We start from the raw sequence: 24,326 nt of genomic DNA on the forward strand, positions 1-24,326 counted from the left end.
CAGAGGGTGACTAGGTAAGAGGGGATAAAGGAAAAAGAATATGATCAAAGCACATTGTATACAGATATGAAGATGTCATGAGGAACCCATTATTTTATACAACCTCATAATTCCTTAAGTTGTGTCTGTTGAACTTGTACAGATATTTTCTCTTATCAATATTTCCTACACAATACAGTATAACAACTATTTACCTAGCAGTTACATTGCTTTGGGTGTTACAAGTAACCTAGAGAGCAAGATAGCCACAGAACTGGCAAACACTACCTCATTTTATTTAAGGGACTTGAGCACCCACAGATAACAAATGCTTGTGGATACCCAAACCAATAGACAATAAAGTTCCTTAAATAAAATGAGGTAGTGTTTGAAGAACCAATCTCTTAAGGGTATGATGGATAGCTGTATATTTTTTATGAACATTAGCACAGTTTATGTTACTGCACTTCTCAATTAAGATATGTAAGATATATTCATATGTAAGATATTTTTATCCTTCTCCGTGTGTAGTCATAAAGTGCATGTCTGTTCAGTGTACTTGCGGATGCCCATACCCACACATGTGACATCACATCGTGTTCATACAGCTATGTTTGTGCATGTATGTGCCCTCTCTACCTGAGTCCTCTGATGGGCTAAGGGATTGTGTGATGAGTGCACCTGAGAGGGTGGGTAGTTAATAGAAGTCCCGCCTCACAGAAGCAGAGCTCACCAATGATCACATTGCTGACTGTGAGCAAGAAGAAAGCTTTTCTAGGCAGAAAGCGCCACACATGCTCTCTGATCATGGGCTGCAGGCTCATGCGCATGCGCAGTGCTCTCTGCTGCCAACTGTCCTGAGGTCCCTGCAGAGAGCCCACACCACCCAGGTGCTGGCTGCTCTGCCTCAGGAACAGACTGTTGCCATGACTGCTCATCGCCTCTCTCTGGGGACAGAGGAGACCAGGTCTGGTGAGGGAGGATTCCAGGAAAGGAGTGGGTAAGTTGGAGGGGCAGGCACTTGCAGCTCAGAAGTCAGGGGAGGGGCAATGCCCATGTGGAGACTACTGAGAGCCTGCCCTGGATGAGATACAGTTTTTAATCCCAACAACAAAAGGTTAAGGTCTTCGGACCCAAACACTAGAGAGGGTGGTTAGAGACAGGGTAGAAAAACAAACAAACAAACACACACACACAAACAAGAAACACAAAATACTGCACACCTTTCAGATTTTCTGCCTCCAGCCTCCTTCACTGAGATCATCTCAAGCAACTGGGAGCTGCTGCAGCTCTCAAACTAAAGTGCCAGGCCTTTGATGAATACCCATTGCATAAGAGCTCTTGAAAGGGCATCTTTAGACTAGTCCCCCTATCCACAGTAGTTGGGTGTCCAGCCCTAAGACGCCCATAGTCGACTTTTCACAAGGACAAAATCAGCAGGTGCCTGGGAAACAGTGGTACGCAACTAATGTGGCTGCCCAGTGTGCGTGACCAGGACAGTAATGCTGTAAGGGAGGGGTCACTGGGAAAGAAATGATGACACTTCTAGTCCCAGCTTGAGGTTCATGACCCTCTTTTGGGGTGAGACCTCAGACTTTGTGCCCCCCCCTTTTTTTTTACCTGTGTCCGTATTTATTTTTTCTTATTAACTTACTTATTTTTGCTAAGATATCCAAAACGGGATGATGTGTTTTCCATGAATTAAATAAAATGCTCGTGAATATAAAACCTGCCAATCTGTTTAGCAGCCAAACATTTGGAAGTTACCAAACAGCTTAGAAACCGTGGCTTTTGACCCAGCCGTTGACAGCCCTGTAATATCAGCTACTCTAGAGGATGGTGGTGGAAGGCTGTTTAAAAGATCAGGACCAGCACCTGCAACTTAGTAGGACCCTGTCTTAAAATAAAAAGTTAAAAAGAGAGCTACTGGGCAAGGGGTGGGAGATGGCTCAGTGATTGAGGGTGCATATTGCTTCTGTAGAGGACCAGAGTTCCATTCCCAGCACCCACATCAGGCAGCTCAGAACTGCTATGCCCCCTGCTGGCCTCATTGGCACCTGCACTCACATGTACAAACACACACACACACACACACACACACACACACACACACACACACACACCAAAACCGAAAATAAAATTCTCATTTAAAGAGGGACAGACTATATAGCTCAGTGGTAGAGTACTTGCCTACTATGTTCAAGGCTCCAAGTTCAGTTCTCAGTACTGATCCCCTCAGCTTCCCAAGTAGCTGGGATTGCAGGCATGCACCACCATGTTGAACTGTTCCAGCATTGTTTGGATGCCACTACCCACGTGGCTGTCTTCTAAGATGGCTGCCCTCTGTATCTGTCTGAGTTCTCCACCTGCTTCCAAAAGACAAGTTGCCTGACTAGGCTTTCCATGCCCTGCATCCTGCAACTCCTTCTCAGTGCGAAGCCCCTTTCAGGATTTTGCTCCAAATGAACTGGTCCTCTGAAGCCTCAGTGTTGCTTCTCACTTTGCTCTGAACACTCACAGACACAGGACAGCACAGAAGATGAGCAGTCTCTCTCTCTTCTCTGGGACATCAAGTTCCTAGTTACTAAATGATAACTTGAAATCACCTAAAATCCCAAGAGCATTCAACAGAGTCCAAACCAGTCAGGATCCTGAACACTTGTCTCTTTCCTACAGTCCAGCAGCTGGCTCTGCAGATCCACAAATCAACCTCCTCAATAAAACCAACACTGGATATAAAGTGTTCAGTTAGTCAAGCCTAGAGCTGCACTCCAATTATCTCGGCATTTAGGAGGCTGAGACAGAAGAAGCAGGAGTTCAAGGCCAGCCTGAGTTGAGTAGAAACACCCCGTATCAGAAAGTCAATCAATCAGCTCACATCTAGCTTCAAGAGCTCTTGACAGTAGTGTGGCCCATGATAGGTTGCCCATGCTCCAGTGGTTGGTGGGCAGCACTAAATGGACTCCGTGGATAAAGAGGAGGAGGTAGCAACATGAAGTTAAAAGGAGTTAGGAGGAGTCAAGAAGAGTTGAAGAGAAAAAAGAAGAGAGTTAGACATGATCTAAATATACATGTGCTCATATATGAAACTACCAAGGAATACTTTTTAAAACTCTATGGTAAGGCTGGAGAGATGGTTCAGAGGTTAACAATGCTTGCTGTTCTTTGAAAGGACCAGGTCAGGTGGCTCAGAACCAGAGGGTCCAACTCTTTCTTCTGTCTCTGCAGTTACCTGAACTCAAGTGCACATAGCCACATGTGAATACACATAATTAAAAAGATAAAAATAATTTCTATTTTATGTGTGTGAGTGTTTGACTCCATGTATATATGTGCACTATGTGTGCTGTGACCATGGAGTCCGGAAAGGGGCCTTGGATCCTCTGGAACAAGAGCTACAGGGAGTTGTGAGCAGCCCTGTGGGTGCTGGGAGCAGAATCTGGGTTCTCTGTGAGAGCAACAGGCACTCTTAAATGTTGAGCCATCTCTCCATCCTCAAAATAAATCTTTTTTTAAAAAATCAGTGGTAGTGTGAGTTTAGAATGTGCAAAGGCTTGGATTTAATTCTCAGCACCAAAAATCGATCAATCAATTGATAAAAAGTTGTTCAATTTGCATCTGTACTGGGCACAAACAGACTTTTCTTCTTATTCCCTAAACAATATAGCATTGCAAGTATACGCAGAGTATTGAAGTTGTGGTAGGTGGAGTTATTCTTGTATTTATTACTGCATGTGTGTGGTCAGAGGACAACTTTTTTGGCGTCCATTCTCTCCTCTACCATGTAAGTCCCAGAGATTGAACACAGGACTTCAAGTTTGGTGACAAGCTCCTTTACCCACTGTGCTAGGTGTTAAACGTAATATAGAGATGAGTTAAAAATGAAAGAAGACAGGAATGTGTTTTGTGCAAATATGATGCCATTTTATGTAAAAGACTTCAGAAATACAAGGGGTTTGGAGTCTACCTAGGATGGGGGGTGTGTCTGGAACAAATTCTCTAAGACCCAGAAACAACAAGATTGTGTGGGAGTTGACATTTTAGTCTGTGAATCAAATATGGCCTGATATCTGTGTTGTTGGCATTTTTTAATCATGGTGTTAGCACACAGCTGCATTTATTCACTGTGTAGTTCTGCAGGTGCTTTCAAGCTGCGGTGGCAAAGGTGAGTTGCTGGAAAGGAGTTCACAAAACAAACTATTTGCAGAAGTGGGGGTGGGGAGGACAAGGTGGTTTGATGGGTAAAGAGGATTGCTGCCAAGCTGGATGGCCTGAGTTTAGTCCTGGCCCCACACGATGAAAGGAGAGAACTAACTCCCACAGATTGTCCTCTGACTACTTTGTACACACTCACACACACACACACTCTCTCTCACACACACACACATACACACACTGAATAAATGTGATTTTTTTTAAAGGCTGACTGTAGGCTAGTAAAAGCATACATGAGTGATGGAGTAAGAGGGCATGGCTCAGGAGTAGAGCTTTCATCAAGTGTACAAGAGGCCCTGAGTCCCATCCTAGAACTAAAGGGAGAGAAGGTCCAGCAGGGAGTAATTAACCATTAAAAACAATTCAATAAATAAGCAGAAATCCAAAAGGTACAGGGTTGAACTCAAATGCAAGTCTATGTACCACACCTTCACCATGCCTGCCTAGATCACTGTAAATGTATACAGCTGTGATTTTCACTATGTTAATTCTTTCCTTTTGTCTCACTGGACATGTGATAACTGCTCACACTCACAGAGTACAGTGAAACCTTTCAGAACAAGAAGGCAAACCATGATGCCAGATCAAGTTTCTTAGCACTTTCATCCCCATTAGCCTGGAATATTGAACCCCTGTCTTCTAATCCTTTATACAATTTTTCCACACACACACACACACACAAAAATGGGTTTTATGTGTACACTGGAAGAAAATTGGGCATTGTTTGAAATTTTAGGCAGTCTGACAATGGAACAACTATACAAGAAGATTAATATTGATCGAATGATGCACTTTATTGCTTTTCTTATGCTATTTTAATATTTAAAAAGATAGTCAATTTAAGTGCCAGGATAAAAGTTTTAGAAAAACCTGTTAAACCTGTTAAAATGAATTATAGAGAAATTCAAATTCAGCGAGAAGAAAGTAACAGTGAAGTTGTTTCAAGATTGGATCATAAGGTTACAGAAAGAATGCCTGTTTTCACACAATCAACCTTAATTTATACAGTAACTGTACAGCAGTTACCTGATCAAGTGAATACACAAAATATTTGGACTCCAATGGAAATGTTAAATTTATGAAGGTTTAAGGAAGCAATAGTATCTTATGGCATGCATTCCCCATATGTAAAGCAAATGTTAAACTCCTGGTGAACATATAATAGGATTATACCACAGGACTGGCAGGAAATGGCACAGGCTGTTCTGGAACCTGGTCAATGGCTCCAGTGGCAAATGTGGTTCACGGAAGAGGCTAAAAACATAGAAAAACAGTGGAGGGATAAAGGAATACAAGTCTTCCAGGATCAGCTTGTTGGAGAAGGCCAATATGCTGTAGTACAAACACAATGTTTATATGATATCTAACCCTTAATTCTATGTCAAATGGTAGCCTTGAATGCATGGGACAGAGTTGAGGAATCAGGAAAGAAAACTGAGTCATTTACAAAGGTTATACAGGGCCCAAAAGAATCTTTGCACAAGCATCTAGTGACGACCTTCTAGCTGCATCCTAACAGGCAAAGAGCACATGATGGTTATCCAGAGTAAGCATATCAAAAACAAGGCCACTTCCTATTACTCTGTAAACTTCTTTAGTCCAAGGCTCCACCATCACCATTATGGCAATCAGATTCCATGACTTTGGGAGCCGCCTAACTATAATCAATCCATGTTAAGTACATCTGCACCTCTGAGCAGCTCTATGGGTCTGGGCGATCTCCTCTGGCCTTCGGTTACCTCCTGTGGAAGCTAGAGATGTTTACAGTGTTTACTTCTAGGGTCATTGCAGGATTTATGTCAGATGATGGAGGGCAGGTACTTTGCTCAACACTGGGCCCACACCATGCATTTCTACATTGCCTGCTGCTACTGTTTCCATGGCTATCAGTGCAGGAATGACCTTTGGCTCACTCCCAAACTCTAACCACTTTCCCTTCTCTGATGTTTTTGTGCAGAAATATGTTTCCACCTAACCTTGTGGAGAGCTGCTTCAAACAGGTTAGGAGGAAGCCCATGGTTTAATGAAGGAGGGGTGGAGGGTGGAGGTTGGAGGGAGCTTACTTCCCAAGGAGAAGGGAGGGAAGAAGGGCCTGAGTCGGGGGACCTTGGAGAGGATTCTGGGAGAATATGTGTACTGCCCATGGCTATGATGGTGATGCAAAGGGTGGCCAGGTTATGGAACTCATGGAGGCTAGGATGGTGGGGTAGAGGTTCTGAGACTTCTGATCACAGATGTGCTAAAAATCTGTCTGAGCATCAGCTTGGGGTTCATAGTAGAAAAGCAGCCACAGGCAACATGTGAAGAGGACTTATACTTTCCTATAAAACTGTATTTACAGAAGCAAGTAGTGGAATGATTTTGGCCAGCAGGAGGTGCATAGCAACCCCTTTATTGATGGCTAGACATAAAGATGCAGACTATATATCCATTTTCTATGCTTGGTTTTTAACATCCTCACTATTCGGTTACTCATTTCTTTTCTTTGGTGAAGAGGATGAACCCCAGGACTTGTTTATATTAGGCAAATGTCAGTTACTAATTTCTTTTATTATTATTATTATTATTATTATCATTATCATTATCGATATTATTTTCAGTGTGTGTGTGTATGTGTGTATGTGTGTGTGTATATGTGTGTGTGTGTGTGTGTGTGTGTGTGTGTGTGTGTGTGTGTGTGTGTGTGAATGCATGTCAGGTGTGGGTGTGGAGCTCAACTTTTGACAACTTTTGGGGCTTGGTTCTCTCCTCCCACTATGGGTCTGAAGATCTAACTCAGATCATCAGGCCTATGCTCAGGAAATTCTTTGACCTGCTGTGAGCTGTCTTGCTGGCACAATTATTCATTTCTTTAGTTATAAGTTTTATTAAGAAATTTAAAATAGAGATACAAAAAAATTGTACTATTCTTTGGCATTAACAAAGATTGTACACAAAATCTTTGCTGCTCAAGTCTCTTCTATCTAGGGTAGAATTTGCAGATGACCTCTAGATCACGTCTAGGTGATGCAGGACAGCTAACACACGTAAATGATCTGCAGACAGCTGTTCTGCATTAGAACCATTTAGAGCAGTGGTTCTCAAACTTCCTAACGCTGTGGCTCTGCAATGCAGTTCCTCATGTTGTGGTGAGCCACAACTATAACAGTATTATTGTTGCTACTTCGTAACTGTAATTTTGCCACTGAGTGGTGTCACAGTTCCTAAGATGATACGAAATACGTGTTTTCTGACAGCCATGACCAACAGATTGAGAACTGCTGGTTTAGAAACTAATGACAACCAAAGATCTGCATGTGTTCACTACACAAATGGTTTTTTCCAGCATTTTCAATCCATGGTTGCTTGTATCTATGATCATGGAATTTATACATGTTGAGGAGTTGTATCTAAACTTTTTCTGGGAAGATAAAACACACAGGTCTGTCACCCAATGAGAGACCAAAGTCATGATTGCACCAATTTGGTGAGCTAATGACTTCTTGGCAGGCTTTTTAATTGGAGTGTAGGTGAGGGGTTACTTACAGGAGCAGGCGTGACTCAAAAGCAGTTGCATCACCAGAAAAGTCCATCCCAGCATGGGTGGCAACTGTTGAAAGCTGTATTGCTGGATGAGCTCTCTGTGCAATTTGCAAGCAGCTCACCAGGTCCAAAATCTCCTCTAGGCAGTTTGGCAGGTCAGAGTCTCCTCCATTTATCTAATGTTTTTATAAAGACAGGGAAGGGACTTCACAAATCTTGTAAGCTTCAGATTTCTCAAATGGGAAGTATGTTTACTTCCTGAATTTCATGAATTTTCCAGCTCCCTACATGAGTGAATTTTTCAATTTAGAGGAAGCTGCTGTACAGCAGGACAATATGCTATAAGTCTTTATGGAAATTTGAAATATATACATGCAGATATGTCATATAAATATGATATATTAAACACATATGAAACATGTATATATATTCATATATGATTCATTATATACGATAAATGCATATATTTCATGTATAAATGCAAAATACATAAATATATATGAAATACATATATATGGTGAAATGTCCAAATCGTTCCAATTAAACAATCAGAAAAAGGCACACACACACACACACACACACACACACACACACACACACACACAAATAAATCTTTAAAAACTTTCCAATTTTGGTGCATTATAGGATCATGGGCAAGCAGCTGGTTGAGCTTTCTGATTTCCCTCAGCCAAAGGCCCTGGGTGTCCAGAATAAGCACATAAGTGCCTTATGAAGAAAGGACAAGTTCTCCTTTGAATAAGTGTTTGTAATTTCCTAAACAAATCCCCAGTGTTGGCAACATTTTTATTTTGACTGGCAGTTTCCAGCAAAGTCACAGAGTGTGTAATGTAAGCACTATCTGTATGGATATTAAGAAATTGATCAGAAAATGCTGAAAAACTGCAATGACAGCATGTAGCTCTGTTATTTATGCAAAGGAGCCATTTGTAGTAAATTGTACTACTTCATAATTATAAGCAAAAGCATTGGTGCCGGTTGAGGAGCCATCAGTGAATATCAATAGGGCATACCTCAAGGGAACAAATGATGTCACATAGAAAATACAAATTCATGCTTATTGGCAAAATCAATAAGTTTATCTGGAGGGTAATGATTATCTAAGATTCCCAAATATGAGGCCAAGGCAATAGGCCAGAATTCAGTAGTTTGCATAAGCCAATCAATTTGTTCTTTGGTATAAGGTTGTATAATAACATCTGGTTCTCTACCAAAATAGCACCTTCCTTGTTCTCTCCCTAAAATTATAAGATGAGATACAGCCTCATAATATGGTCCAATGTCCCTTTTATGTGTGGCCAGGAGATGCATCCACATTAAAGGTGCAGTCTGCCAAAAAACAGCAGTTGATGAAAGAACTGTTCTACATATAATAAATTTCAAAAGTTTATCATAATCCATAAATGTGGCAGCTTGTGATCGTATGGCTTGTTCTATGATTTGAAATGCTTTTCTCCCTGCCAGAGTAAGCTCACAGGGAGACATGGCATTAGCATTTCCAGGTAATATATCATAAAGGTTTTTACATCACTCTTACTGAGATTCAAATATGGGATAAGTCAATTAATATCTCCAAGAAGTTTTTAAAAATCATTTAAGGTTTTAAATTTACCTAATCTTAACTCTAATTTCTGAGAGGAAATTTTAGATGCCATCATTTGGAATCCATGATAAGTATATAGAACCTTTAGCTGAACTTTATCAAGTGCTACCTCCAGTCCCTTACTTTGCAAGGCATTATTAAGTTCATCATAACATTTTAAAACCTTGCCACCATCTTTTCCAGCTATCAAAATATCATCCATATAGTGGATTATTTACATTTCTGGCCAATGATTTCTTTTCTTTCTTTTTTTTTTTTTGCTTACAAACTGTATGGCTGTGGCAGGCTTCTTGCTAACTGTTCTTATAGCTTAAATTAATCCATTTCTATAACTCTATACCTTGCCACGTGGCTTGTGGCTTACCAGTGTCTTCACATGCGGTTTGTCATGGTGGTGGCTGGCAGTTTCTCTGACTCAGTCTTCCACTTCCCAGAATTCTTCTCCTCCTTGTCCTGCCTATACTTCCTCCTGCCTGGCCACTGGCCAATCAGTGTTTTATTTATTGACCAATCAGAGCAACAGATTTGACAGACAGACCATCCCACAGCACAACTGTATTACAAGGTAACATATAGTTTTACTAAGATATGTGAGAATCTATACAAAGGACAAAATGTTGCCTCATCAGTGCAAGATAGTAGTTTTTTATTTTAAATTTTTTTTGAGAACTTCATATATGACCACTGCATCTATACCATTCCTGCCTCTCCACTCCAATATAATACTTTTTAAGAATATGAGCAAATTTTTTTTTTTTTTGGTTTTTTCGAGACAGGGTTTCTCTGTGTAGCTTTGCACCTTTCCTGGAGCTCACTTGGTAGCCCAGGCTGGCCTTGAACTCACAGAAATCTGCCTGGCTCTGCCTCCCGAGTGCTGGGATTAAAGGCGTGTGCCACCACGCCCGGCGCAAATATTTATTTTGAACCATGGACTCACTAAATTTTATTTCATGAAACAAACTACATTTACCAGTTGTTGAACATATCAGGATACATATGACAATTGATGACAAGAAGTTTGTTTAAAATCCACTTGGGATGTGACTAAATCCAGAGTTATTATGAGTTACATAAACTGGAAAAAGAAAGTAGGTAATAGTTTGGTAAAAATAATCTTTTCTAAATATCCTGCATTCAGAATGTGGCATAAGTAAAAATTAAGGTATTAATTAACCTTGTCATTATTTCAGGTAGCTTCCATATTAGAAGAAAACTTCCTGAAGATGTTGGATATTTCATAAAATACCTCAATTTGAATAAAATAATGTTCCCTAGCATTAGAATTACTGTGACTTAAAATTTTTATCTGAATGGAAATGATTTATAAATTTATTTGTATTTATTAAGCGTTGGCTGGTTTGTTTGTTTGTTTGTTTGACTGGACTGAGGTTTCACCACTGCTGTGCATGTACTCTACCACCCACCTGGGTCTCAAGCACCTTTTAAGTTTTTATTCATTTTGAGACAGAGTCTCATTCAGTTGCCCAGGCTGGTTTTGAACTCACTCTATAGCAGGATGGCCTTGAACTCAGCATTCTTCTGCCCCAGTTTCCTAAGTAATTAAGCTTAGAGGCCTGCACTACCAAGCCTATATCTAAACATGGTTTTAAAAACTGCTCATTTTACATTCTTAACAAAATGCTTTAAATGTATATAAAACTAGAGACTGTTGCATAGTGAATTATAATACTTGTGTGCTTAGTCAAGCTTTTGGGTTGTTGAAGGTAAGCTTCTGAGGAGTCCTCACACTCAGCATAATCTATTGCATGTATGTATGTATGTATGTATGTATGTATGTATATATGTGCAGGGATGTGCGTGTATACACAGACACGCCATGGTACGTGTGTGAGGGTCAGATGAGAACTTGCTAGAGTCAGGTCACCCCTTTCTCCACGTGGGTCCCAGGAATTTAACTCATATGATGAGCTTTGGCAGGAAGCACCTTCACCCACTAAGCCATCTGACCAAAGCCGTAACTGTGGTGTTTGTTTGTTTGTTTGTTTGCTTGCTTTTAGCAGTGGGGGAGATAGAAACAAAAGGAAAATGATGGAAATGAAATTAGTGTGCAGCATGATTGGCCAATGATTTCTTACTGATTATATTGCAAGAGCAACATAAGATTTATATAAAGTGGGATTATTAGCCATGTCCTGTGGGAGGACATGCCATTGACATCTCCTCACTGGTGCTTTAAAATTGATGGCAGGTAGGCTGAATGGCAAAGCATTTTTGATCCTCTGGGTGAAAGGGGATGGTAAAACAAAGCAATCTTTCAAGTCTATGATAACTTTGAAATGTCCCAAAGGTATGGTGATGGGTGAAGGGAGGCCAGGTTGAAAGTCTCCCATCAATACCATCATTTTATTCACTGCCCTTAAAACTTGTAATAGCCGCTATTTACCTGATTTTTTCCTTAATAACAAAGATAGGAGTATTCTAATGAGAATTACTAGGGGTGATATGGCCAGCTTCAAGCTACTTCTGTACCAGCTGCTGTGCAGTCAATAATTTTTCATGGGTAACAGGCCATTGATTGACCCACACAGGCTGATTTTTTCTGCATGAGTCACAGGAGTATCAATGACCCCCATGGAAAAAATGGTCTAATCCTGCTCTTTTTGACTAGGGGTGGCCTCTAGAGGTTTTAGTATTCCTGTTCCATGTTTTCCTAAGTTTTTACCTGGTAAGTACCCATTTTTCAACATTTGAGTGGTAATAACATCATTAGTACTGCACATGATTATTCCAAGTTGAGATAAGTCTCTACCCAAGAAGATGATTGGTAATCTGGCTATAACACAAGGTTGTATGATACCTTGATAACTGTCCTGATCTTTCCAATTTAAAATTTTTGAACTCCTTTCATGGTTTTGACTTTGTCCTATTCCCTTCAAAGGGGTCAAGGTAGCATCTAATGACCAAGTTATGGGCCATTCCTCCTTTCTAATAATGGTAACATCTGCACCTGTGTCAACCAGATCCGATAATTCCTTGCCAGCCAGCCATAGGGTCATGAGAGTTTTTTGTGCTACTTCTGATACTACTACTGCCCAAATGTACATATTTTCCTTTTAATTAGTATTTTCCACATTAAATGACAAAATATTTCTCACAGTAGTTTGAAAACATGATACTATGTGATACATGTTTGTGTACCTTAGATGATTTTGATAGTTCATGTTGAAGGTATAATATAACATGAACTTTGGCTTGTTCAAATTTGTGAAGTTTTATTTATTCTTCCTTCTTTCCATGTGTCATCAATTTAAATTATAGAAAATACACTTACACTTAATACTTTAGTGTAGATGTAACCAACCATCTTATTAAATAAGAAACACAGAACCAATGTAAAGAAGAAAGCCAAGAGGTCAGAGCTCAGAGCTAAAACCTTACCCTTCCTCCTGTGGTGGTCCTACCTCTCTGAAAGAGACCTACTTCCTGTGTGTCTGTCTTTATATAGTCTTTCTGTTCTGCCTTCTCATTGGTTGTAAACCTAAACACATGACTGCCTCATCACTGCCTGTATGTACAGCCCTCCAGGTCTTCTATGGTATTGAGATTACAGGCATGTGTCTCCAACACTGACTGTATCCTTGACCACACGGAGATCTGCCTAGCTCTTCTACCAAGTGCTGGGATTAAACGCGTGCACCACGAATGCCTAGCTCTGCTATGGCTTGCTATTAGCTCTGTCCCTCGGGCAACTTTATTTATTAACATACAAATAAAATCACATTTCAGTACAAATAAAATACCACCATACTTTAGAACCCTCCTTTAGCAAAAATTAGTTCTTACAGTGATTTGACTTTTTTCTGAAAACAGGTATTTTGGCACATGTGTAGAACAGGCACAGATACAATCCCAGCACTTGGGAGGCAGAAGCTGTCAGATATGTCTCAGTTCAAGGCCAGCCTGGTCTACAAAGACAGTTCTACTCTACACAGATATACATAGTGAGACTACATTCATTGGTAGAGACATCTAGACTTTCCAGATATTCTAAAGTTACAATGGGCTTAATAGGTAGAATTAGTAAATTAGCATACTGTGTCATTAACTTTTTCCAAAATTCAAATGAAATATCAGTTTTGGAGGATAGCTAGACCCTCTATGATGTCCCCATAATTTTTTATGTCCTGATTCTCAGAGAAGGAAATGCAGGCTGTAAGTCTATGTGCTCAGAGTTTTGAAGAAGACCAATATCCAATGTTGTTTTTCATTGCTGTATGGACTTTGCATTTAGAGGACAAATGAGTCTTAAGTTACATCACCTTGTCTCCATAGACATGGAAGGTCTTGTCAGTGTGTGACAAAAGAATTACCAGAATTGTTCTAGTTTTTGTATATTTTGTATTAAAATTCATAAAAATGATTGTCTTGTCAAAGTTTTGAGCATTATAGGCCACTAGTTGTTAGGAAACAAATGAATTCTTGACCATGATGCTCATATTTTGAAGAAATTTTAAAGTTATTTTTATATGAGCACAGTTTACTGAAAGTTGCTTTTTTCATACTGAACCACCTCTCCTTAATGTAAACATGTAATCTATCTAGAAATTCAGACATGCTCAATTTTGCTAAATATAGAAGTAGAATTAACATTCTACATAATTTTACTTTACAATTTCTTTATTTAGTCTTTTTCCAGATGACTTGCCTATCAGTGAGAATGAGGTACAATATCACTTTGTTGACATTGTTCTGTAGTTTTAAACTAAAACTATTTTATGAAATCTGGTGTCTCTGTGTTGAGTGAATATATAGTTAGGATTGTAGTATCTCTTTTAGGAGTATAGCATTTTCTTCCAGTCTCTTCAGACTAGGTCTGGTTTGAAATCAAAATGATGAGATATTAGAATAGCCATGCTTTCTTATTTTTACTTACATCTATATGGAAAATATTTTTCCAACTTGTCAACCTTAGTTTATGTCTCTCACTGGTAGTCAAATCTGTTTCACAGAAGCAAAAAAAAACAAACAAACAAAAAAAAAACATCGACCTGCTTTTCTTACCCATTCTACTTGTCTCTATCTCTTCCTTAGGCAGTTAAGACCATTAACACTTTTAGTTATTATTTAAGGTGGTCTGTATATAGTTTTGAGGGTTGTCTGCTATTTGAGAAGCATGGGTTAGAACTACCAGTTCAGCCTGCTGATTTGTGGTATGGGCTGGAAGAGCTTGCGTTTTGACCACTATGGTATCTGAGACAATTGCATATTCCACTCCATGTACTCCTTTATATAGGAAGATGCTGCCATCTGTATACCATGTATAAGTGGCCTGAAGTAATGCTCATTTCTGCATATGTATCAGATGGGGTGGTGACTCTCTTAGGGTCTCAACGTGTGAGTGTGATGGGGAGTATTCCAGGACTGGTTGGGAGAGAAGATTTGAGATGTAAAGAGGTGGACATGGTTGAAAAGTCAGTGCTGTGTTCTCAACCAGTGCCACCTGAAGGGAGAGAACTTGAGAGGGAGGTAATGTTAGAAGGCCCTTATATGTTAAAAGGTGTGACAGATGGTGAAGAGAAAGGACAGTAATGGGTGACTCAAAGGTTGGCTTCATAAGGAGGTGCTTTCCATCTGGAGTCTCAGGATCCAGGTTGATACATTGTGAGAGGGCCTTTGTAAAGCAGTTGAGGAATTCAGATGAGTTTTCATTTTTCCCCTGTATGACCTCTTGGACTTTTTCATGATTTATTGACTTAAGGACAGTCTTGCAGAAGCCAGCTAGGAGGCAGGTTCAAACCTATTTCTAGCTAGAATGTCCCCTGGGTTATTGTAATCCCATCCCGGCTCCTGGTCTGGGACTGCCCTAGCCCTCACTGGGTAGGTGTTATCTGTTGGCTGGAGTTTGCCTGCATGGAACCTAGCCTGATCACCAGACTCACCTAAGCTCCTCTGGGGCAAGATTGTTTGTACAAACAATCATATAGACATCATGAAAGGTAAGATCATAGGATTGGGTAATGTACTGGAATTATTTAATAAAAAAGTGGAAGAATTGACCGTATAGGACCCCAACCTATTTTATATTTGGGAGAGCTCAGATAATGAAAAGGGGACATTTACCCTGACTAGACCATCCACCCCAGCAACCACTCGCAAACGAAGAACTGGGGCTGGTCTAGATTGAGGAGGTATAGGAGGTCCCAAGGTAGAGCAGGAACAATGAACAGGAGGACTAGGGGCTGTTTGTGTATTAAAAGTGGATGCCAGGGAGGGTTGACCTGGTGGATGACCTGTTTCTGAGGATGGAGAAAGGGAAACTGAGGGGACTGGAAGAGAGTGCCACGGACTGCCCCACTGGGAGTACCACGACCGTAGGAGAATCAGGGCTTGGGTAGTCAGGAAGGCAAGGATTCGGCGACTGACAGACAGACAACACACTCAAAAGCGGTTTGAATCTGCTGCAATTTTACTTCTGCAAATCAGTAGTTTATATACAGAAAAGAAAACTATCAAGTCATACAAGGAACAAGAGCTTGGCAATAATTCAATTACATCATCTTTAAAAAAATCAAGCACACAGTTACTAATTGGTGCTAGACGTATGCCTTCACTCACAAGAACTTGATGACCCAAAGAGCAGTCTGTGTTTTTTTAAACTTAGTACAGTTCCTAGACTTGTGTAGGCTTCTTGCAGCTGTGTCCTTCATCTTTATCTCAGCCGCTTGCTAGTTTATTATGTACTTCTACTTTTCTGGTTCTCATGACCCATTTAGCCAATTTGGATGCTGCAGATCCTCCCTAAGTCTTTCTTCAGTTCTTTACCACATATCTCTTCTAATATAAAACCTTTTTACCTGCTGGAATATGGACTCTTGTACTTTTACACCTGTAAGGGGAAGGAGTTCTGCTGTAGTCCTTAAGTTTTCCATGCTGAACTTTCTCAACAGAGGGGCCCACCATCTGCCTCCTATGAGATAATGTTTTCTGCCATAAATCACTTTAGTTGGGATTCCTAAAGGATTCCTAGTGGGTGAGTGTTCATTCCCTAGAAGTGCCTGAACTATTATACTTTCTATTATCTAGCGGCTTGAGGCTTGAGGTTTTTTTTTGATGGGCAAGACAACATCCTTTATTCTTTTATTTTGTGATATATATTTTTTACTTTACAATACCATTCAGTTCTACATATCAGCCATGGGTTCCCCTATTCTCCCCCCTCCCACGCCCTCCCCTTACCCCCAGCCCACCCTCCATTCCCTCCTCCTCCAGGACAAGTCCTCCCCCGAGGACTGTGATCAACTTGGTAGACTCAGTCCAGGGAGGTCCAGTCCCTTCCTCCCAGACTAAGCCAAGTGTCCCTGCATAAGTTCCTGGTTTCAAACAGCCAACTCATGGAATGAGCACAGGACTTGGTCCCACTGCCTAGATGCCTCCCAAACTGATCAAGCCAATCAACTGTCTCACCTATTCAGAGGGCCTGATCCAGCTGGGAGCCCCTCAGCCTTTGGTTTATAGTTCATGTGTTTCCATTCATTTGGCTATTTTTTTCAATAATTGAGTAAAACTGAAATTTATTATATGCCACAGTCGTCCTAGGGACCTCCATGCTATATATATAGCCTCTATGGTTCTATGGGTTGTTGTCTAATTGTTCATTTTATATCTAGAATCCACCAATGAGTGAGTACATACCATAACTGTCTTTCTGGGTTTGGGTTACCTCACTCAGGATGATTTTTTCTAGTTCCATCCATTTGCCTGCAAATTTCATGCTTTCATTGTTTTTCTCTGCTGAGTAGTACTCCATTGTGTATATGTACCACATTTTTTGCATCCATTCTTCCGTTGATGGGCATCTAGGTTGTTTCCAGGTTCTGGCTATTACAAATAGTGCTGCTATGAACATAGCTGAGCATGTATCTTTATGGTATGTATCAGCATTCTTTGGGTATATGCCCAAGAGTGGGATGGCTGGGTCTTGAGGTAGTTCGATTCCTAATTTTCTGAGAAACCGCCATACTGATTTCCATAGTGGTTGTACAAGTTTACATTCCCACCAACAGTGGAGGAGTGTTCCCTTTGCTCCACATCCTCTCCAACATTGGTTGTCATTGGTGTTTTTGATCTTAGCCATTCTAACAGGTGTAAGGTGGTATCTCAGAGTCGTTTTGATTTGCATTTCTCTGATGATTAAGGATGTTGAGCATTTCTTTAAATGTCTTTCAGCCATTTGTAGTTCTTGTTTTGTGAATTCTCTGTTTAGCTCTTTAGCCCATTTTTTAATTGGACTGTTCAGTGCTTTGATGTCTAGTTTCTTGAGTTCTTTATATATTGTGGAGATCAATCCTCTGTCAGATGTGGGGTTGGTGAAGATCTTTTCCCAATCTGTTGGGTGTCTTTTTGTCTTATTGACTGTGTCTTTTGCCCTGCAAAAGCTTCTCAGTTTTGAGAGGTCCCATTTATTAATGGTTGTGCTCAGGGTCTGTGCTGTCGGTGTTTTATTTAGGAAATGGTCTCCAGTGCCAATGCGTTCAAGAGTGCTTCCTATCTTCTTTTCTATTAAGTTTAGTGTAACTGGATTTATGTTTAGGTCTTTGATCCACTTGGACTTGAGTTTTGTGCATGGTGACAGATATGGATCTATTTGTAATCTTTTACATATTGACATCCAGTTATGCCAGCACCATTTGTTGAAGATACTTTCTTTGTTCCATTGTATAGTTTTGGCTCCTTTGTCAAAAACCAGGTGTTCATATGTGCATGGATTAATGTCAGGGTCTTCAATTCGATTCCATTGGTCCATATGTCGGTTTTTATACCAGTACCAAGCTGTTTTTATTACTATAGCTCTATAGTAGAGTTTGAGGTCCGGGATGGTGATGCCTCCAAGGGTTGCTTTATCGTATAGGATTCTTTTAGCTATCCTGGGTCTTTTGTTTTTCCATATAAAGTTGAGTATTTTTCTTTCCAAGTCTGTGAAGAATTGTGTTGGGATTTTGATGGGGATTGCATTGAATCTGTAGATTGCTTTTGGTAAGATTGCCATTTTTACTATGTTAATCCTACCTATCCATGAGCATGGGAGATCCTTCCATTTTCTGATATCTTCTTCAATTTCTTTCTTTAGAGATTTAAAGTTCTTATCAAAAAGGTCTTTCACTTGTTTAGTTAGTGTTATCCCAAGGTATTTTATATTATTTGTGGCTATTGTAAAGGGTGATGTTTCTCTGACTTCTTTCTCAGCCCTTTTATCATTTGTGTATAGGAGGGCTACTGATTTTTTTGAGTTGATCTTGTATCCTGCCACTTTACTGAAGGAGTTTATCAGCCGTAGAAGTTCCCTGGTAGAGTTTTTGGGGTCACTTATGTATACTATCATATCATCTGCAAATAGTGAAAGTTTGACTTCTTCCTTGCCAATTTGTATCCCTTTGATCTCCTTTTGTTGTCTTATTGCTCTAGCTAGAACTTCTAGTACTATATTGAATAAATATGGGGAGAGTGGACAGCCTTGTCTTGTTCCTGACTTTAGTGGTATCGCTTTGAGTTTCTCTCCATTTAATTTTATGTTTGCTGTTGGCTTGCTATAAATTGCTTTTATTATGTTTAGAAATGTTCCTTGTATTCCTATTCTTTCTAAGACCTTTATCATGAAGGGGTGTTGGATTTTGTCAAAGGCTTTTTCAGCATCTAGGGAGATGATCATGTGGTTTTTTTCTTTCAGTTCGTTTATATGGTGTATTACATTGACTGATTTCCGTATGTTGAACCATCCTTGCATCCCTGGGATGAATCCTACTTGGTCGTGATGGATGATTGTTTTGATGTATTCTTGGATTCGGTTTGCCAATATTTTGTTGAGTATTTTTACATCAATGTTCATGAGGGAGATTGGTCTGTAGTTCTCTTTCTTTGTTGCATCTTTGTGTGGTTTGGGTATCAGGGTAATTGTAGCCTCATAAAAAGAGTTTGGTAGTGTTCCTTCTGTTTCTATTGTGTGGAACACTTTGAAGAGGATTGGTATTAGTTCTTCTTTGAAGGTCTGGTAGAATTCTGCACTGAAACCATCTGGTCCTGGGCTTTTTTTAGTTGGGAGACTTTTGATGACTGTTTCTATTTCTTTAGGGGTTATTGGTCTGTTTAAATGGTTTATCTGGTCTTGATTTAATTTTGGTATTTGGTATTTATCCAGAAAATTGTCCATTTCTTCCTGGTTTTCCATTTTTGTGGAGTACAGGTTTTTGAAGTATGATCTGATGATTCTCTGGATTTCCTCATTGTCTGTTGTTATGTCTCCCTTTTCATTTCTGATTTTGTGAATTTGGGTGTTCTCTCTTTGCCTTTTGGTTAATTTGGCTAGTGGTTTGTCTATCTTGTTGATTTTTTCAAAGAACCAACTCTTTGTTTCATTGATTTTTTGTATTGTTCTCTTGTTTTCTATTTCGTTTATTTCAGCCCTCAATTTGATTATTTCCTGGCGTCTATTTCTCCTGGGTGAGTTTGTTTCTTTTTGTTCTAGAGCTTTCAGTTGTGCTGTTAATTCATTGGTATGGGATTGCTCCATCTTCTTTATGTGTGCATTTAGAGCTATGAATTTTCCTCTTAGCACTGCTTTCATAGTGTCCCATAAGTTTGGGTATGTTGTACTTTCATTTTCATTGAATTCTAGGAACTCTTTAATTTCTGTCTTTATTTCTTCCTTGACCCATTGATGTTTCAGGTGGGTATTATTCAGTTTCCATGAGTTTGTGAGTTTTCTATAATTTTTGTTGTTATTGAGTTCTAACTTTAAGGCATGGTGGTCTGATAAAATACAGGAGGTTATTCCAATTTTTTTGTATCTGTTGAGATTTGTTTTGTGTCCAAGCATGTGGTCAATTTTTGAGAAGGTTCCATGGGGTGCTGAGAAGAAGGTATATTCTTTTGTGTTAGGATGGAATATTCTGTAGATATCTGTTAGGTCCATTTGAGTCATAACATCTGTTAGGTCCTTTATTTCTTTGTTAAGTTTCAGTCTGGTAGATCTATCTTTTGGTGAGAGTGGTGTGTTAAAATCTCCCACTACTAATGTGTGGGGTTTGATGTGCGTTTTAAACTTTAGTAGTGTTTCTTTTATGAATGTGGGTGCTTTTGTATTTGGAGCATAAATGTTTAGAATCGAGACTTCATCTTGGTGGATTTTTCCTGTGATGAATATGTAATGTCCATCCTGGTGTCTTTTGATTGATTTTAGTTTGAAGTCTATTTTATTAGATATTAGGATAGCTACACCAACTTGTTTCTTAGGTCCATTTGCTTGGAAAACCTTTTCCCAGCCCTTTACTCGGAGGTAGTGTCTGTCTTTGGAGTTAAGGTGTGTTTCTTGTATGCAGCATATGGATGGGTCCTGTTTTCTAATCCATTCTGTTAGCCAGTGTCTTTTTATAGGTGAGTTGAGACCATTGATATTGATGGATATTAATGACCAGTGATTGTTAATTCCTGTTATTTTTTGGTTGTGTTGTGTTGTCCTTCTGTGGTGTATGTTGGTGTAGGATTATCTATTGCTTGATTTTTCATGGATGTGTTTAGCTTCTTTGGGTTGAATTTTCCCTTCTAGTGCTTTCTGTAGGGCTGGGTTTGTGGACAGGTATTGATTAAATCTGGTTTTATCCTGGAATATTTTGTTTACTCCGCCTATGGTGATTAAGAGTTTTGCTGGGTATAATAGTCTGGGTTGGCATCCATGGTCTCTTAGTGTCTGCATGAGGTTTGTCCATGATCTTCTATCTTTCATAGTCTCTATTGAGTAGTCTGGTGTTATTCTGATGGGTTTGCCTTTATATGTTACTTGGTCCTTTTCCTTTGCAGCTCTCAATATTTTTTTCTTTATTCTGTGTGTTTAGTGTTTTGATTATTATGTGGCGAGGGGACTTTTTTTTTGGATCCAGCCTATTCGGTGTTCTGTAAGCTTCTTGTATCTTCATAGGTATTTCTTTCTTTAGGTTAGGAAAGTTTTCTTCTATGATTTTGTTGAATATATTTTCTGTGCCTTTGAGTTGGTATTCTTCTCCTTCTTCTATCCCTATTATTCTTAGGTTTGGTCTTTTCATGGTGTCCCAAATTTCCTGGACGTTTTGTGTTAGGACTTTTTTGTCTTTATTGTTTTCTTTGACTGACGAATCTATTTTCTCTATCGTGTCTTCAGTGTCAGAGATTCTCTGTTCCATCTCTTGCAATCGGTTGGTTATGCTTGTTTCTGTAGTTCCTGTTCGTTTTGTCAGGATTTCTATTTCCAGCATTCCCTCAGCATGTGTTTTCTTTATTGTCTCAAATTCATTTTTCAGATCTTGGAATGTTTCTTTCATCTGTTTAATTGCTTTTTCTTGGCTTTCTTTGATTTCTTCCCATTTTTGTTCGTTTTTTCTTCCATTTCTTTAAGGGAGTTTTTTATTTCCTCTTTAATGGAGTTTTTCATTTCCTCTTTAAGGGAAGTTTTTATTTCCTCTTTAAGGGTGTTTTTTATTTCCTCTTTAAGGAAAGTTTTTATTTCCTCTTTAAGGTAGTTTTTCAATTCCTCTTTAAGGAAAGTTTTTATTTCCTCATTGAGGGAATGTTTTATTTCTTCTTTAAGGGCCTCTATCATCTTCTTAATGTCATTTTTAGGGTTGATTTCTTCTGTTTCTTCTGTCATGGTATGTTTAGGTCTTGCAGGTGTAGAATCACTAGGTTCTGATGTTGCCATATAGGTCTTTATGTTGTTGCCTGTATTTTTGCACTGGCATCTACTCATCTCTTCCTCTGTGAGGTGCAGGTGGTGTCTGTGTCTGAGAGTGCCTCTCTTGTTCTAATTTTTAGTCTTGGTTTAGTAGTGGTTCTTGGTTAAATTGGTGCTATTGGGCTATTTCTTCAGGGGCAGCTGATTTCGATCGGTGAATTATATACTTATGATTCTGGTGATCTGGTTTGGTGTCTGGGTAGCGCCTTCTTCTGTGTTCTCAGGTCACTTTTTGTTCATTTGTCAACTCCTCAGCTGATCTTGTTTCTTCAGACTTTAAACTGTAGGCATCTGAATCCTCTCCCAGATGGGTTTCAGCTGAGCAGGGTAGTCTCACCAACACCTCCAAGTTGTTGGGTTTCACAGGATCAGCAGCTGGGCCCTGGGTTGTCCTCAGAAGGAGTGTTCAGATTCGTTCTGGTTCTGACCCACGGAGATAGCTTCTTCCCAAGATGTTGGGGTTAGGGGCGTCCATGTTCCAAGCTGCTTATCTCCGTCCCTGGGCCTGTTTACCTCTGCGGTCTGCAGCCGGGCCTGTATGTCCCTGTCAGCTGCCGCTGGGTCTGTCTGCCTCTGGGGGCCGCCACCGGGCCTGAATGTCCCTGTCGGCCGCTGCCGCCGGGCACGTCTACCTCAGCGGGCTGCCGCTGGGCCCGTCTACCTCCACAGGCTGCCGCTGCCGCAGGCCTACCTGCGTCTGCTTGTCTCCGCCGCCGGGCCTGTCTACCTCTGTGGACCGCCGCTGGGCCTGAATGTCTCTGCCAGCTGCCGCCGGGCCTGAATGTCCCTGTGGGCTGCCTCCGCTGGGCCCGTCTACCTCAGCGGGCTGCTGCTGGGCCCGTCTACCTCCTCGGGACACCGCCGCAGGCCTACCTGCGTCTGCTTGTCTCTGCCACAGGGCCTGTCTACCCTCTGTGGGCCGCCGCTGGGCCTGAATGTCTCTGCCGGCTGCCTTCGGGCCTGAATATTCCTGTCGGCTGCTGCCGCTGGGCATGTCTACCTCAGCGGGCTGTTGCTGGGCCCGTCTACCTCCGCGGGCCACCGCCGCAGGCCTACCTGTGTCTGCTTGTCTCTGCCACCGGGCCTGTCTACCTCTGTGGGCCGCCGCTGGGCCTGAATGTCTCTGCCGGCTGCCTTCGGGCCTGAATATTCCTGTCGGCTGCTGCCGCTGGGCATGTCTACCTCAGCGGGCTGTTGCTGGGCCCGTCTACCTCCGCGGGCCGCCGCCGCAGGCCTACCTGCGTCTGCTTGTCTCTGCCACCGGGCCTGTCTACCTCTGTGGGCCGCCGCCGGGCCTGAATGTCCCTATTGGCTGCTGTCGCTGGGCCCGTTTACCTCAGCGGGCCGCCGCTGGGCCCGTCTACCTCTGTGGGCCGTCGCTGGGTCTGAATGTCTCTGCCGGCTGCCGCCGGGTCTGAATATCCCTGTCGGCTGCCGCCGCTGGGCCCGTCTACCTCCACGGGCCCCTGCCGCAGGCCTCGAGGCTTGAGGTTTTTAAGGAATAGTTCATTCTGCTATATCTAATTAAGGTCCATGTCCAGCTTCCCCTTTCCTCCACAGTTCACAACCCAAGCATTCATTAATTTTGGCTGTGTTTTATCGATTAATTAGAACATTATCAGAAAAGCAGTTATACAGAACCCATAGCCCTGAGAACTCATGATCTGTGAAGTATGTGTCCTTCGAGAAGGAGACATAACACAGGCACTCTGGCAGGGACCTCCAGGGAGCTTAGTCCCATGGGACACGTATCTCCCGTACGCTATAATTGACATAATTGTTCATGTCACACGGATGACACTGGAGTTGGTGTGGCAAGAGAAGAAGATGTGGACTTTGGCTTTGGTTTATAGAGTGGTTGCTCATTAGCTGGCTCAAAAGAAAATGTTTCATCCTGTTCTGACTTCATAGCTAGTAAGAGCTGGGTGGGGGAACAGAGAGAAGGCTTAGAGAGAAGGTAAGAGAAGGCTTTGACATATAGGGTCTCTTTCCATTTCCCCGATCACTCACAATAGTTGTAAAGGTCCCATATAATATTGGGATCTAGTGTGCCATTATGTGGCCATTTAGATTGATTATCTAAAGGATAATGAGGCCAAACTGTATTGCACAAGCGAACAAGTTTAGGGCCTTTCAAATCAGGAGCCATGTGTGAAGGCTTGAGATTTTCTAGGAGGCATCACAAGGGGGTGTGAGAAGGTATGGAGTGCAGGGCTCCCATGGATGAGAGGGGAGGGAATCATTCACTGCAGCCTGTAGTCATGGGCATCT

General features: G+C 41.0%; 1 protein-coding gene, 1 long non-coding RNA gene and 1 pseudogene across 2 annotated transcripts in view; 2 read left to right on the forward strand and 1 right to left on the reverse strand.

Annotated features, from left to right (window-relative positions):
* LOC143270132 (excitatory amino acid transporter 4-like) overlaps window positions 1-917 on the reverse strand; it is a 28,591-nt pseudogene extending 27,674 nt beyond the window's left edge.
* Window positions 1-24,326, forward strand: part of LOC143270293 (uncharacterized) — a 539,180-nt gene that overhangs the window by 100,217 nt on the left and 414,637 nt on the right. The window lies entirely within an intron of this gene.
* Window positions 830-10,611, forward strand: LOC143270145 (uncharacterized). Its single transcript, XR_013047117.1, has 3 exons — window positions 830-979; window positions 6,152-6,194; window positions 10,528-10,611. It is a non-coding gene; the product is annotated as an uncharacterized LOC143270145 (long non-coding RNA).

The sequence above is a fragment of the Peromyscus maniculatus genome, chromosome 22 (assembly GCF_049852395.1).
Source record: "Peromyscus maniculatus bairdii isolate BWxNUB_F1_BW_parent chromosome 22, HU_Pman_BW_mat_3.1, whole genome shotgun sequence".
NCBI lineage: Eukaryota > Metazoa > Chordata > Mammalia > Rodentia > Cricetidae > Peromyscus > Peromyscus maniculatus.